At 40.8% G+C, this 15,413-nt stretch overlaps 1 protein-coding gene across 4 annotated transcripts in view; it reads right to left on the bottom strand.

The window, feature by feature from the left end:
• LOC125455953 (exportin-1-like) overlaps window positions 1-15,413 on the bottom strand; it is a 77,068-nt gene that overhangs the window by 48,449 nt on the left and 13,206 nt on the right. Inside the window, exon 2 of one of the 4 annotated variants that reach the window (XM_048538550.2) lies at window positions 76-140. The exons of the other annotated variants lie outside the window; for them this stretch is intronic. The gene's annotated coding sequence lies outside the window, so the exon portion shown is untranslated. The remainder of the gene's footprint in view (window positions 1-75; window positions 141-15,413) is intronic. 4 annotated transcript variants of the gene reach the window in all.

Consider the following 15,413-nt stretch of genomic DNA (forward strand, 5'->3'; position numbering starts at 1 on the left):
CAGCTGATAAATGGGAGCCTCACTATTTGCAAGTTCCCATCCTCGCCACACACTCCTGACTTGGAAATACATTACCACTCCTTCACTGTCGTCACTGGGTCAAAATCCTGGAATACCCTCCAAGAATGTTGTGGATTTACCTGCACAAAATAAAAACAAACTACAGTAGTTCATGATGGGTGACTCAGCATCATCTTCTACACAGGGCAATTAGGAGGGGCAATATATACCAGCAATGCAAACAACAGTTACATCCTGTAAGAATTTTTTTTCCCCCCCCCCCAAGGAACAGCTAAATATGGAGAATCTCACTGGATTTTAAATGACGATAAGAAGTAGAAGAAATAGGAACAGAAGCAGGCAGTTTGGTCCCTGGAATCTGCTTCACCATTCAAAAGCATCATGGTTAATCCAACAACATTCCATACATCACTTTCCTGGCTTTTCCTCATAACCCACTACTTCCCTACTGAGCAAGAATCTATCTCAGCCTTAAATATACTAAAAGGACTCTGCCTTCACAGCTGTGTTAGACAGCTACTGGCAAAAGTACAGTTATCAAGCTGAATGGCCTTACTTCCACTCCTATGTCTTATGGTCATATAGCACAGAGTCAGAAAACTGTTCAATTTTTATGGGACAGCCTGCCATTTGATTATTTCTTTTGAATGAGCTGGACAAACAATGTTTCAGCCTCCTGTGGCACCACAATATAGTACAGAATAGAATAGATTATCCTTTATTTCACGTGCAGTCAGTACAGAAGTACAGTGAAAGGTTTTGACAATGGCTGTCTCTAATGGTGCCACCGGAGAACAAGTGCCATGGTGCAAATCTTGGCTACAAAGTGGAATAAAAGAAATTTAAAAAAAGGAAAAGTAGTAGCACTACTTTGTTTCTAACTTTATTTTGACACTATGCAGTTACAGCATTGTTAAAAGATTGACATTACACAGTCCAGTAAAGAGTTTCAAACAGTAGCAGCTCAGCACATGATCTGACCACATGCACCTGGCCTCAGTCCAACAACTGCCCTGCTCTGCTCCAGCCTCCATTCTATTCCTCTCTGGCACTCAGGTGCAACAAATTATGTTGTGTTACATTACAGCTTTCTTTCCCCTACGTTGCTCCAGGTCTTGTTTGCCTTGCACTGTACTGGGACTCACTTCCCATCGAGCGGTACCATAGAACATAGAACAGTACAGGCCCTTCGGCTCACCATGTTAAATGTCCCTAACGAGGCAGTCTCCACTACCCTCTCTGGCAATGCACTCCACGCTCCTAGCACTAAGAATCTACCTCTGATGTGTCTACTATATCTACCTCCACTCATTTTAAAAAACTATGCCCCCTGCTAATAGCTACCTCCACCTGAGAAAAAAAAAAGTCTCTGGCTGTCCTCTCTGTCTATACCTCTGATCATTTTGTGGACCACTGTGTACATTTCAAATTACTTTTACTTTTTTATAAAAATGAATTCTGTATTGCTACAGACGTTGCCGGATTATGTGTCCCAACAAACTTTGACATGAATTTGAGCTACTGAAATTTTTTCAAAGCCTTTATGCTTAATTACTAAACAGCTCACTTGCATCAGAAAACCCTAATTAAAACTCGATTCTGAAGCAACTTTTTAATATATTTTCAGAATCCTCTTTAAACATTTATTGGATATGTCTCCTTTGCTTAAGCCACACATTGCTGAAATCATTACTTAGAGAATATCTTCTGCAGCCATTTCTGGTCTTGACAGTTTTCATGTCCAAAATGGAACTCAACATATCTGACTATAAGCTAATCTAACTTTGTACATGCTTAGCATCACCCACTGTGGCTCTGCATGCATCACATCCTGCATCATTGAGGTATACTGGTTCCCAGTTTGGCATTATTTTGATTTTGAAGTTATTAGCATGACTTTAACATCCCTCCACACTCATACCCTCCTAATTCAGTATTACAACTGCCCACATCCCCACCCCAAAACCTTAAGTTCCTCTAATTCTGGACTCTTGCAGATTCCTATATTTTGTTGCTGTACCACTGGTTGCCAGGCCTACAGGTGCCTGAAAGTCCTATCCCAAACTAGCCTAATATCTTTCCATTTAACAATACTCCTTCATATTAACGCCCATCTGTCCTAGTATCCCCGTCATGGTTTGATTTGATAATGCTCGTGAAGTACCTCATGATGTTTTATGTTAAAGGTGTTACTCAAATGCAAATTGTTATATACTTGGTCCAATTTCTAAACCTGCTGTCACACATTGATTGATTTTTTTAAAAAACCAGTTTCCCCCATCCCACCACACACAAGAAAAAGAACTGTATATTTGATTGCTCACAAGAATGACCAATGCTAAGTTTTATAATGTTGTATGCATCATCTTATTTTATTCTAGAATGCCTCATCTCAAAATTTCCTAAATGAGCCATTCTTCCCATAGGGAGGTAAATAGGTCTTTTAATGGGGCATGGGCCAATACAAGATGAAGTAGAAGAAAGGAACTCTGACTGAGCAAACAGTATTCACACCAACATGGCCCCCAAACAGTGAACATGTGTTTATCTAGCTTCCCTTAAATGCATCTGCATTGTACAGTCCTACTTAGGAATGTCTGGACAATGGAGGTTAAATCTCAGAGTTCTGATAGCATTCTATCTGTGCAATAGTGGTGCGGAACATTTGAGTCTTTCACACAGCCAGGAAACCATTTCACAGTTCAGCTAATTAGGAACCACTCCCACGAGACTAAGACAAATTGGGAATGCTGAACAACATTTCTGGGAACTATTCCAATTCGAAACCAGTGGTACTACTGTAGGATTGCCAACAGCAACACGTTTTCCACAAAAAACATTGGTCTGAATGGAAGATGCAGTCCAAATACTGCCCATGCATGTGTCTCTCTGAAGCCAAAATATCAAATACCAACTTATGTAATGACAGAAAATATGGATTATGCACCTTAGATAAAAACAAAGGTCAGCAACAAATTCAGGACAGGTTTTCCTCCGAAGAAATAAATTTTCTTCATGGAATATAGAACAAACCTCTCCATGACAATGTTACAAAGTATACAAGTCCTCCAGGAAAATGACCTCTATCCAAGTGTTGGTTCTTTTTCCTCCCCCTCAAAAGATTATGAAATAAATGACCTTTAATTGGCATACACAATATTAATCTGTCTCTCTCTCTCTCTCTCTCTACACAGATTCTGCCTGTTTGACTAGATAGTTTCAGCATTTTCCCCCCTTATTTTTGATCCATCGCTCAAAACTTGTAAAAAGGCAAAGAAGCATTTAGCACTGTCACCTGAAAACAATGCATCCTCCCTAGCCTGAGGGTGACCAGGCAGGGTATACACAGTCAAACGTAATATGTAATAAAATCAAGCTGGTTTCACCTCCACAAATTTACCGAAAAACCAGGGAACAAAAAGGACTAAGTTAGTTGCTTTGCACCATATGAAATGCAACCAGTGTTCTGAATATTTGAGATAATGGGAACTGCAGATGCTGGAGATTCCAAGATAATAAAATGTGAGGCTGGATGAACACAGCAGGCCAAGCAGCATCTCAGGAGCACAAAAGCTGACGTTTCGGGCCTAGACCCTTCATCAGAGAGGGGGATGGGGGGAGGGAACTGGAATAAATAGGGAGAGAGGGGGAGGCGGACCGAAGATGGAGAGTAAAGAAGATAGGTGGAGAGGGTGTAGGTGGGGAGGTAGGGAGGGGATAGGTCAGTCCAGGGAAGACGGACAGGTCAAGGAGGTGGGATGAGGTTAGTAGGTAGCTGGGGGTGCGGCTTGGGGTGGGAGGAAGGGATGGGTGAGAGGAAGAACCGGTTAGGGAGGCAGAGACAGGTTGGACTGGTTTTGGGATGCAGTGGGTGGGGGGGAAGAGCTGGGCTGGTTGTGTGGTGCAGTGGGGGGAGGGGATGAACTGGGCTGGTTTAGGGATGCAGTGGGGGAAGGGGAGATTTTGAAACTGGTGAAGTCCACATTGATACCATATGGCTGCAGGGTTCCCAGGCGGAATATGAGTTGCTGTTCCTGCAACCTTCGGGTGGCATCATTGTGGCAGTGCAGGAGGCCCATGATGGACATGTCATCAAGAGAATGGGAGGGGGAGTGGAAATGGTTTGCGACTGGGAGGTGCAGTTGTTTGTTGCGAACTGAGCGGAGGTGTTCTGCAATATTCTGAATATTTGAGACAGCAAAGAAAATTATCTCAGGCTTCAACACATATGTAGTGTTCTGAACTTTACATAGAACATAGAACAGCACAGCACAGAACAGGCCCTTCAGCCACGATGTTGTGCCAACCATTGATCCTCATGTATGCACCCTCAAATTTCTGTGACCATATGCATGTCCAGCAGTCTCTTAAATGACCCCAATGACCTTGCTTCCACAGCTGCTGCTGGCAACGCATTCCATGCTCTCACAACTCTCTGTGTAAAGAACCCACCTCTGACATCCCCTCTATACTTTCCTCCAACCAGCTTAAAACCATGACCCCTCGTGTTAGCTATTTCTGCCCTGGGAAATATTCTCTGGCTATCAACTATCTATGCCTCTCATTATCTTGTATACCTCAATTAGGTCCCCTCTCCTCCTCCTTTTCTCCAATGAAAAGAGACCGAGCTCAGTCAACCTCTCTTCATAAGATAAGCCCTCCAGTTCAGGCAGCATCCTGGTAAACCTCCTCTGAACCCTCTCCAAAGCATCCACATCTTTCCAATAATAGGGTGACCAGAACTGGACGCAGTATTCCAAGTGCGGTCTAACCAAAGTTTTATAGAGCTGCAACTAGATCTCACGACTCTTAAACTCAATCCCCCCGTTAATGAAAGCCAAAACAACCACATGCTTTCTTAACAACCCTGTCCACTTGGGTAGCCATTTTAAGGGATCTATGTATCTGCACACCAAGATCCCTCTGTTCCTCCACACTGCCAAGAATTCTATCCTTAATCCTGTACTCAGCTTTCAAATTCGACCTTCCAAAATGCATCACCTCGCATTTATCCAGGTTGAACTCCATCTGCCACCTCTCAGCCCATCTCTCAACAATGCAATTTCACAACCGAAAGTTGCTCAAAAAACAAAACTGTCACTAAATGCACGAGATTCCTCTTTTTAAAATAAGGTGTTCCGTCTCCAAACCCCAAAGTTAGCTTATTATCAATAAACATGGCAGTTCAAGGGTTGTGATCAATTGCTTCCACCCTGCCTCTCCAACAAACCTGCTCAACATACAACGTAACATCCTCCGACACTTCTGCCATCTACAATCCGACCCCACCACCCAAGACATTTTTTCATCCCCACCCTTGTCTGCTTTCCAGAGACACCACTCTCTCCGCGACTCCCTTATCCGCTCCACACTCCCCTCCAACGCCACCACACCCGACACCTTCCCCTGCAACCGCAGGAAGTGCTACACTTGCCCCACACCTCCTCCCTCACCCCTATCTCAGGCCCCAAGATGACTTTCCACAGCAAGCAGATGTTCACCTGCACATCTGCCAATGTGGCATAGTGTATCCATTGTACCCGGTGTGGCTTCCTCTACATTGGGGAAACCAAGCGGAGGCTTGGGGACCGCTTTGCAGAACACCTCCACTTGGTTCGTAACAAACAACTGCACCCCCCAGTCGCAAACCATTTCAATTCCCCCTCCCATTCCTCAGATGACATGTCCATCATGGGCCTCCTGCAGTGCCACAATGATGCCACCCTAAGGTTGCAGGAACAGCAACTCATATTCCGCTTGGGAACCCTGCAGCCCAATGGTATCAATGTGGACTTCACCAGCTTCAAAATCTCCACCTTCCCCACTGCATCCCAAAACCAGCCCAGCCTGTCTCTGCTTCCCTAACCTGTTCTTCCTCTCACCCATCCCTTCCTCCCACCTCAAGTTGCACCTCCATTTCCTACCTACCACCTCATCCCACCTCCTTGACCTGTCCATCTTCCCTGGGCTGACTATCCCCTCCCTACCTCCCCATCTATACTCTCCTCTCTACCTATCTTCTTTTCTCTCCATCTTCAGTCCGCCTCCCCCTCTCTCCCTATTTATTCCAGTTCCCTCTCCCCATCCCCATCTCTGATGAAGGGTCTAGGCCCGAAACGTCAGTTTTTTGCTCCTGAGATGCTGCTTGGCCTGCTGTATTCATCCAGCTCCACGCTTTGTTATCTTGCTCAACATGCTGCTGGGTTAATTTCCAATTACTGCTTTTCTTTCCCGTCCCTTCAAGAAACAGATGAACTTGCACTGATTAGAGGTCAGTTACCTCTCTCCACAAACGGGATCATATCCTCTTTATTCCTACTTGTCCTTGAGCATGAGTGTGGCTGATAAGAACAGAACGCTATTCTAGTCCTGAAGGAGAGATACACTATCAGGGTGCTTTCTTTCAGATGAGAAAATAAAACAAGGCCCCAAAGATCGCACAGCATTATTTCAAACAGCAGGGCAGTTATGGTCCGTATCATGGGCATTTATCCATCCCAGAAATTCATATCGCACCTTAAGAAAAATTAGATGTGGTCTCCCTCAGATTAATGCACCACCAATCATGTCTTTAGCCCTACTGCTCTCTCATTATAATGAGAACTTTACACCAAATCCTAACTACACATTGGAGAATTGTTTTTCCCTCCCAACCATGCTTCTAGTTCCTTTGCCAGTCACTTAAAAAAAAAGTTCCCTCTGGTTACCACATCCTCAAATCTTCCCTTTCTAAATCACGAATGATTTAGAACTCTATCAATCTCCACTTTGCTTTCTTTGCTCTATATAAAGGGAACACACTTGGACAACGTTTTTTGGGGCAGGGGGGAGAAGAGACGGGGAGGCTATTTTGTATTCACCTATTCTGCAGCTGAAACAAGTTTGTTTGACAAAAACATGTCAAATTTAACTTGGAAATGAGATTTATTGCTCCAGAGGAATGAAAAAGCTCAGGAGTAAAAGAAATTGGAGTGTGCAATGGCTATTGTAGTGTTACAGCACAGAAATCTGCAAGATTCTGGTTTCAATTTGCATTAGGTACTCAGAGTAGGCTCATCTCAAAGTGCGCCAACACAAACTGAACTTGTCGTGTCTCAATGAGACCAAGTGCTGAAGAGAAAAGCAACCGCAATTACACACTGCAGTGGCCTCCTCGGGAAACTCCATACAAGATAACTTGGCACCATAACCACCAGGTTAACATGGGGTCAAATCCCACAACAGGAACTGAAATAAAAATACTGTAGATGCTAGAAACCTGAAATAAAAATGAAGTGCTGGAGAACTAAGCAGGTCTGATATAATCTTAGGAGAGTTAATATTCGGTCTGACAGGACTTTCTTCTTGAGGAAATGTAATTTTGAAGTTAATCTGTGGATCGGCACTAAGTTTTAAAAGAATTACCATTAAAACTCTGCCTCTCTCTGGCCTGCACACAGCTTTAGTCCCACATTACAATGTTCCAACTACCTTTACGGTATGCAGTGAACAGAATCAGTACTATAGTGACAGGGCAGTTTAAAGTATTAGATCTAGTCAGGATATACCTGTACCAACCCCCAGAGAGCTTCCTAAAGTGAACCTTACTGGTACGGAAAAAGATGCTTAACTGGTACACTGCAGTTCAAAAAAAAACAACGAATCAACGTCCCTTCTGGATAGGTCATAGCACGAAATTAGATATCTCCATTCAGGGTTTTCTAGTTGTAATGCTACCAGTAATTTATCATCAAGATCAGAAACTCTCAGCCCTCTTCTCCAAGCAAACATGCTGGCTTCAAATTAAGGGGTTAAGCTCTAAAGAGAGCTTGATGTTTCACAAAATCTAAAAATGCATTTGCTTGCTAAGTAACTTCACCATGGGCTATGGTTTCAGATGTCACTTCAGTTTACTGGAGTAAAATGTTACAGCACAAATGATCCGAGTCCAAGTCCCAACTGCTTCCAGCGGAGTGATAAGCAATCTGCACTGAAAGTACACTTTCACTACTCTCCTGACTAGTACATCCCAGATTACATTTTGCCATCTCAAGCTTAACTTAAGCATTGTATTTCAGAACATCTCCAAATATCATACGATAACAGTGATCATTTACTACGAACCATCCCCGGTACTTTCTTCTTGTAAACCAGCTTGTCTAAATACCACAGTCTTGCTCATCTCAGTACCCTTTACTACTCCTATTTTTGAGTAATTATTTCCTTATCTATAAGTTATGGACTGTTTCCAGAATAATCTGTGGCAAGGAATGCCTCATTGATTTTTTTTAAAACAAAACAATTTTACTAACAAATTACTAAATTTTGAGATTTTAATTAGTTTTCCTCATGTCAATTTCAACAATCAGTAACATTAATCCTTCAGGAGCTCTCAAAACCTCAGGATCAGTTTACCTTCCATACTGGGGTGAAAACACAAACAGTTAATCTGCCCAAAATAACTAAACTGAAGATATAGTGTGGTAGCCTTAAGATTTAAAAGTCTTTTTTTTTAAGAAAAAGAAAACTGTCGACAACATATCCTGCCATTTTGAAATGGTGCATGCACCCATAAACCACAATACCTTTACTCATCTGCTCGACTGAAGTAGATTTTGCATCTTTAATCTTACTTCAGACTCTTAAATTGAATTGTACCTGTCAGTCATGTGCCCATTCTGTTCACGTGTGGTCTTTTACAAGCTTTCAAAATTCTATCCAGTTTATCCTACCGTTCCAATTTAAAACAGTTAGAAACTCTGGCCATTTCCGAACACTATTTATACAGCAAAGAAAAACTACAACATATGTCTAGTCGAACAATATGGAATACACTTCCATTCTGACAAGCTTCTCTTCAGCCTGAGTTTCCTTTCCATCAGCTCCACCAACAGCTTGGGACAGTCACAAAATAGGTTATATTAGAAGAATCATAATAGTCAAAACAGGTGACCTGGAGACAGGAGGTAAAGCTCCATAACAATGGCTGAGGAATTCAAGTTTGGTTAATAAGTATTTCCAGAATTTTTTTAAAAAGTTATCATTCATGGTTATGTAAGTTAAGGACTATTGTCAAAAGCCATTTGTTTTATCTCTAAAAGAAGAAGTTGAATAACAAGTAACATGCTGGCTTCACCCTGTCTGTCCCGCATACAACAAGAACTCAATGCTCTCTGAAGCTGCCCAACAAGCCTCTCATTTAAGGCTAACTAGGAATGAGAGATAGCGTGAAGCGACTTTACCAACAATGTCCACACTGAATAATTTTTTTTGTAAAAACCTTCAGCTCAACTAACTTCTGTAAAATAGTGTCCTACGAACCTCACTTCCAAAATTTACTCACCAAATAATTCTATTATACAAAAGATAAAATTAAATTCCATTAAAATCTAACAGACATTGAGATTTACATCGCCAAATCCTATCTGGAGGGTATTATCTGACTTAGTACCAGGCTTAAGGCCCCCTCTTGATGGTTGAACAGATAGTCTAAGATTGTTGCCTCATGTAACAGATGGGAAAAGGTGCACTGTTGAAGGTGTAAGGACATGAAAACATAGGCCCAGTCTCACCTTGTGGGCACACCATACAGGTGCTCTGGACAACATTTCCTCACCAAACATGCATTTAACATCAATGAATCTAAATGACAGGAGTTTGACGATTTGAAAACCAGATCATTTTTGTTGCAAATAGGATGAACAAAAGTACAGGACTGTTGTCATTTATTAATTAACAGGCTAATGTACTACCAAAAAGTGTTCACTTCCACTGGACTGAATATCAAGCTATTGTAGAAAATCGCAGTCAGTGGTCAGTTAAGATTCTCCTATATCCTCTCCCACAATGCCAAGAAAGGCTCAAAGCCATTTGACAAAAGCAACAAAATAACTTCCTCCACCTAAGCTAGATCTGGATTGCTTTATTTCAGATTAAAGCATCACAAAGCTTTGTGATTATAACCACTGCTAACCAACCAGGTTTCAGGAGCTGCATTTTTATGTAATTGTATCTCAATCACCTCTGTATCATAGCCTCATGAACAGATGTCTAAGCAGTCTGAACTCCCAGCAGTAACTTAGCTCTCTTAGATGTGGAATGGTCCCAAAGGCAGTACTAAAAAGTTACATGAAGATCCTACTTTATGTTTTGCTAAGATCATTTACACCTTTTCCTCAATGCTCCCGCCACATATCAAGTCCAATAAAATCTTCCATTCTGGACTCGATTAGGACAGAAACTGTCATTTTTTTCATTCTCAATACATGAATGTGAAATTGACATTAGGATATTTTATTTCTTTCAGTTGTCTTCAAATTTTCAAGACCAAACTTACATGTCTCAATCTTTGTATTTGCTTACAATCAATACTTCTTACAGAAAAACGACACATACTTGGACATCTACAGAGAATCTTAAAGTACTTAAAAAATAATTCATACATCCCAGCATATTTGTTTTCAATTAAAAAGTCTTCATTGTGAAAATTAATTAATTCTTTCAGTCAATGAACACTAACATAAATGGATTAACATGGCAAAGTCTAATGTCCGATGTCTCTGGCACTGTACTGAGCCGCATAGATTGCGAGACACTAATTCTGATACATTGAGATAGCTCACTTGTGATCAACTGCTTTCCTAGGCCAAGTGCCCCAGAACCAAAAAATAATGAAAGCAGGCATTCTCCTATTGGCCATGTTGCAACTCGACTTGGAAAATGATGGCTTATACAAGTGCACTCATGCATCTTTTTTGTTAAGAAATAAAAGCCAGAACTTAACCAAAATAGACAACATTTATCATTGTTCCAAAAAATAAATCGAAAATAGCAATTTCTCAAGATAATTTCAAAACCTTTAGGAAAAAAAAGTCTTCAAAAAAAATTTTAAGTCACATATGAATGCAAAACTTAATGCTTTAGTCCATGAAACAGCAATAAATTAGAAAATGTACACTGACCATTCATTAGAATTACTGTTTCTCTGTACTATTAGATTAGCTTTTAATGAAAATCTCATGAACATAAAAATAATAAGCTAAGAGACAAGTTAGTTAAGAACCACAGGATGAGACTCATGGATACATCTAGAGCATTCTGGAGTCAGCTACAAATGCCCCATGTCATAACAGTAATATAAAAAGGATGAGGTTGTAAATCATATGTTTAACAGCTGAAGGATGGCCTGCGGTCCAAGAATGACACATCGAATGGACATTGTATTGCAGATTTGCTAAGATTAAGTTCTCAATCTTCAGTAGTGAATATAGGTATCAATCATTGCTAAGCTTAACTTTTCCAATTCAGCAATACTTAAGTTACTAAGTCAACATTGATTTTGGCCATTGTTTAAACTAGTATGCTACAAATTCAATTGGTTTTATATATCTCATAATATTGAGTGTTTCAATTTAAACAAATAGGTTAATTTATAAATAAAGTAGTATTAACTCACATCCAATGTATTACTGTAACTATTCAACAATTTATACACGACTGTATCAAGCCCTAATACAAGTGATTTTGCACTAGTTAACTCCAGATAATAAAAACTTAAATCATCATACGTGGGCAAGGTCAATTAAGAATTTTCTAACGCTAATATGTGGTAAGATCCAAATTTCCAATGTGCATTTTCTTGGGTATATGGGGGGGGGGGGGGGGGGGGGGAATAGAAACTGTTTCAACTTGCTCACTTTAAAATGTGCACACGTTTTAACATTTCTACTGTTTGAAGGCTTGATAGAAATTAAAATGAAAATCCAAACGTAATCACACAATTCCAGAAGTAAATAATTTAATTCCTTTAAACCTGTTTGAACATTGCGATCCTGTTGAACAGCTTTTCTTAAATGATTTAAACTAACGTCATCCATAACTGAAATTTTTTACTCCATTGTCTCAACTGATTATTACATTGTACTTTAATTTCGACCAATTTGTACCATAAATTTGATTAATTGCTGAACTGTAAGATGTCAATAACATATTGCTTCCATGTTAATATCAGACTAAAAGTGGCTAAATTAGATTAATTGACTTTATGGCAAGTGAAGGTCTTTGAAAAGACGTCACCTTGGAAGCTAAGTAGGATATGACATGGTGTGGTACCGACATGGATAGAGGATTGGCTGACTGCACAGCTGTCAAGGATGAAACAGTCAAAATCAGGATACGGAGAATCAGAGAGAAGGTATGTCACAGGGTTAAACAACTGGCAAGAGGAATGAGGCCATAAGCAAATCTGAAAACTAGGAAACCAAAATAAATTGCTGGACAGGTATAATGATGGCACGTGTCATCAACATGTTACTCACAATAAGACAACAATTATTTATTGAGTCAGTATTACAGAAAATCATTAGGTACTTAAAGCCACACCCAACTACAGCAGTAACCCCAATGTTCTTACATTCTGCTCTTTAACCCCTTCAAACCCCACTCCCATTGCAGCCTAATTTTCCAGTCAACTTACATGAAACTCTCCAAAATTCCAATTCCTGGTGAAGAGCCTAACCATTCACACTTGTAGGACAGATGTAAAACAACAGGCAGAACACAAAGGAGATAGAGGGCTCATTGCACCATGTCATCAAGAACAACCTGTCTCTCAACATCAGAAAAACTAAATAACTAACCTTTGACTTCAGGAAGGGGAGGGGAGGGCATGCATCCATCTTCATTTACAGAGCTGAAGTTGAGAGGGTGAAGAGCGTCAAGTTCCTAGAAGTGACAATAATTGCCAACTTGTCCTGGATGTTCCATATAGATGCAACAGTCAAGAAAACACTGTCTCTTCTTGCTGAGACAGCTCAGGAAATTTGGCTTGTCCACAAGGTCCCTCACCAACTTATGCAGATGCACCACTGAAAGCATACTGTCCAGGTGCACAACGGCCTGGTATGGCAACTGCTCTGCCCAAGACTGTACGAAACCACAGAAGGTGGTGTGCACAGCCCAGACCATTACGGAAGCCAAACTTTTATGTATGGGCTCCACTTTCATGACCTGTTGCTGCAGGAAGGCTGCCAAAGACCCAGTAATGCACTCAAATGATACTCTTCCATCAGATGGGACATACAGAAGCTTGAACATATACACACACACCAACAGGTTCAAGAATAGCTTTTTCCTTGTTGTTAGCCTGATGAATGGACCTCCAACTTCAAATAATGCTGATCTTGCTAACATTGATCTTGCCTAGTGCATACCCTGTGTAACATGTATGGCTGCAGTTGAAGTTTAGTTTTCACTCCATGATTTCTATATCTTTGCTTACCATAGTCTGCCTGTATAGCTCATAAACATAGCTTTACACTGTATTTAGGAACATGTGACAATAAATCAAATCAAATGAAGGATGAACCCACAAACGCAATGAAGAACAGAAATCTGCCTCATTATGCAAGAGTCCGTTCATTAAAGTTGACTTATTTACAAATTCAGTTGTCTTCCCTACCCAAACCATTAGATGTCGTGCTATAACTGACACCTACTTTAGGCTTTTGCCCCACCCAATCTAACTTCTTCCATTCAACTAAATTTGTTATGCATGTTATCCACTGAAGCATCTGTTTTCAGCAAAAACAGACGACCTCTCCTCTGACTTAATACCTCATACTCGGGTGATGTTAACGTGCACATAAAAACGCTCTAGGTCACCTTTTTTCCAGCTTGTTGCCTTCAATAAATTGCACTGCACAGATATGATCATCACCTCTATTCCCCCACTGGTTTGGGAGGGGAGGGCAGGCTCAGTGTCCAGATCTTCCCACTCCTGATACCTTCAATCACTGGCTAGTTGGCTCATTTCTTTAAATTTCTGCTGAATGCCTTTTGATGTCCAAATCTCATCACCTTCACCACCTAACCCTGAAAGTCTCAACTGCTCTCACAAATTCACCTTCAAGCATCACATACCCCTTCCTCTGGCCCTATTCCCATCTTTTTCATGACATCCGTGTTTCCATAGACTAAGACTGATGTCTCATCTCTGCTGTTGATGCCCTTGTGTTCATTCAATCATTCACCCTGCCATTATGGTTCAGTGTTAATCCCAATCCGATTAAGATATTATCACATGAGAAACACAAGAGCCTACATTTATATACCATGGTATTTTTCACAATCCAAGGACACTCCAAAGCTTTTAAAATCAATCAACAAAGCAAACAGACTCCACTGCAATGTCTGAAACACCTAGCTAATTTGCACACAAAGTCTCAAACATAATATGACAAAAAATCAGCTAACTTGGTTTAATGATAATATATGAACCATTTGTTATACAGTACCTCTAATGCAAGAAGAAATCCCACAATAATTCTCATAAGTATTATGAAGGGTTCTGCATACTCAAATGCAGCAGATAGATTATGAGAAGGCACAGTGTGAGGTTATCCATTTCTGCAGAAAGTCGAGGAAAGCATAAAAATTATTTAAATGGAAGGATGCTGCAAAGTAGGCATCTGGGGTGTTTCCAGGTATGTTAACACACAGCTACACAGAGTATTTAGAAAGCCAAATGGCCGTTACTGCAAAAGAGAAAGGTGGTGGTGGGGGAAGAGAGCATGCAAGTGGAAAGTCTTGCTACAATGGTAAAGGGTGAGATCAAAGCTAGAATACAGTGTACAATTTTCATCTTCCAAGTGGAAAGACACACTTATGCTGGAAGCAGTTCAGGGAAGGTACAGCAGACCGCTTCTTGAAGGGACAGTTTCATGAGCAAGGATTTAAATCGGATGGGCCTACACACATCAGAGCTCAGATGGTGAAGGGGTGATCTTATTGAAATATAGGATTCTGTGAGGGTTCGACAGGACAGATGATCACCATCAACTCTCTAAGTGTGTGCACAGGCAGCTGCTCAGAAGTTCCACGAATGGTGATTACAGCATTGACTTCAGATTCCAGAAGTCGCTGCTGAACTCCAAACTCTGTAGCCAGAAAGAAATTAGTAGGAACTCTAGTGATGAATGACTTTTCTCCTCATGGGATATATCAATAACTAGGGAACAGTTTTTTTTCCCCAAAACATCCATTCACAGGTGGTCAACGCTGCCAACTAAGCCAGTGTTTACAACCACCCCAACTGCCTAGACAGTAGTTAAGAGTTAACCACATTGCTGCAGGTCTGGAGTCAAATGCAGGCCAGGCTAGGCAAAGCTGGCAAATTTCCTTCCCTAAGAAAAAAAAGGGGGCATTAGTGAACCAGATGTGTTTCTACTATGAATTGACAGTGGTTAGATTATTTTTATTAGACCAACATTCTGGTCCAGATTTTATTGAACTCAAATTCCACAATCTGCCTTGATGTGATTTGAACTCTCGCTCAGACCATTGGCGTAGAGTTCTGCATTGCTGGTCCAGTGACATTACCACTATAACCACTGAACATACAAATAAGGCAGCTT

Source organism: Stegostoma tigrinum, chromosome 10 (genome assembly GCF_030684315.1).
Source record: "Stegostoma tigrinum isolate sSteTig4 chromosome 10, sSteTig4.hap1, whole genome shotgun sequence".
NCBI lineage: Eukaryota > Metazoa > Chordata > Chondrichthyes > Orectolobiformes > Stegostomatidae > Stegostoma > Stegostoma tigrinum.